We start from the raw sequence: 2,185 nt of genomic DNA, 5'->3' as shown, positions 1-2,185 counted from the left end.
GNTTGATTATCGGTAAGCGCCACATCGAATATTGAGAAAGCATGTTTGAGAAAAGGATCTCCCTGTCAGGATGGTCAACACAGATAATGTTTCCAGGTACTAACTCTAGACCTAACTCTCTTTGGCTCTTCTCTAAAAGATAGTTTACACACTGTGACATTTTCCTGTCAGCATTGTGACTTTTCGGACGGGTAGACGATGCCATTAAACATTTGTTAATACTGCCCAAGAGTACACCAAGACGCCATGCTGCACAATAACGGAAGTTATTGTTTTGCCCGCTATTAAGTAACCACCTATGAAATAGCGCTTGTATAATACGTAACGTATATTAGCCTACGTGATCAAAACGTATCTACCAATATATAATTTATATTATACATAAATTATCACGTTGACAATAAAAAATAAGGAAACCCATCTTTAAGTCTTGACTCAAGTTTTTTTCTTAAATCCTAAATTTAAACAAAAATCTGAACATAAGTTCAAATCTCAGATTGAAGACCAAAATTGCACTTCAGTTTTTATTCTTGATACCGGATCCAGTTCCTCATTGATTACATATAGACGATTCCTTCTACTACATTCAGGCAATAAACACATTAATACAGCTAGGACAATCAACCAGACGTGACGTCTATATCAACACTGCCGACAATCATTCAACATTCACTCAATTTATACATTTTCACACACGTGCATTCACCTCCACGTGCATACCAAGTCTCCCACTTCCAGTCTCTCTAGTAGCCTCTGGTTTCCATGTCTTAAATATGTGACCGAGTGAAATTTGTCGTCGTGAGTCACAAAAGTAAAATTCCAAAATAAACTTTAATAGTTTAAGTATAAGTTTACATCACACAGCAAACTACAGAAATAACGACGGCTCAGCAGTGTTGGTGGACCGTGTACTCCAAAAGCTAGTTTCCTTCTCCTCTATCACATCACCTGCCCCAGAGGTCATAGGTTCATGATGCTATATTTAGAGCCTTATTCAGTAGCACAAGATCAAAGACACTCTGTCGTCTGCATGGTGAGTGATATTCACCAGTTAAAGTGAAGGTCTAAAGTATAATTTAAAGGGACAGTGATGTAGGTAAGAGGGGCTGACATGGAAAAAGTGTCTAGTCGTTCGGATGGGACAATAAACTGAGGCCCTGTGTGCTACAGGCTGTGCACTTTAAAGATCCCTCGACATTTGAATATCCCGGCAAAATTTCCCTTATTACACCCTTCATGGCGTTGTCCGTCTTCATTAGCCCACATGGTTCAGAAAAGTAGGACGTAAAATTCATTTCATTTCATTTATAAGCTTTTATTTTTTATATATAGCCACTTCAGATAGTTGACTGTAGAATTCTTGCCTCATCAACAGACGATCATTTCTCATTTTGATGATCCAAACTACGTTTCGTTTTAACATTTCAATTTCAAATAGAATGTTCAATATCTGCTATTAAAATTTAATGTTCATTTGATTCAGTCTGGCAACTTTATAAAATTGATTTTAAATTGTAAGAATTCCATGAATAATAGTTCATAATTTGACCTCATTTTTAATTCTGAAATTTGAAAAACTCGGAAACGGGATTTTATCTACTATAACATGTATTTAAAGATGGGTTCCCTTATTTTATGAATAGAAAGTAAAGGTGTTGTAATGGCTTGTAAAAAATGCCAGTTTGTCTCACATGTATCTAATTAATTCATAATTAGATAAATTAGAAGAGAAATACCAGAAGAATTCCAATGATTGACCGATCAAGAAAGGTCAAAATGTCTCTTTTTTGTTTATCCAGACTGTTCATACATGGACATTTATGATTGGTTAAAACTCTTAATTATATGCAATAAGAACATAATAATATGATTAAAAATACCTGATAATTCATTAGAAACACCAATTAATCAAATAGTTTGCTTAATTTGACAATAAAAGATAAGGAAAACCATCTTTAAAGTTCTCATAAATCCTCCTTGAGTATTTTGGCAGTTCAAAATGGCCTTCATTTCCTGTTTTCTCATAAATAAGACACTAGTTAACCCCAATATAAATTAACAGTACAGTGGTGTAACCTATTTTCGTGCGTATAAGGATTCAACACCGAATTTGGTCAAAGTTAAAAAAACATGAAATATTTTTTTATGTCTTAGATGTTTCCTCGGATATTCTATGAAATAATTA

Source organism: Lottia gigantea, assembly GCF_000327385.1.
Source record: "Lottia gigantea unplaced genomic scaffold LOTGIsca_274, whole genome shotgun sequence".
NCBI lineage: Eukaryota > Metazoa > Mollusca > Gastropoda > Lottiidae > Lottia > Lottia gigantea.
This window is presented reverse-complemented; position numbering follows the sequence as displayed.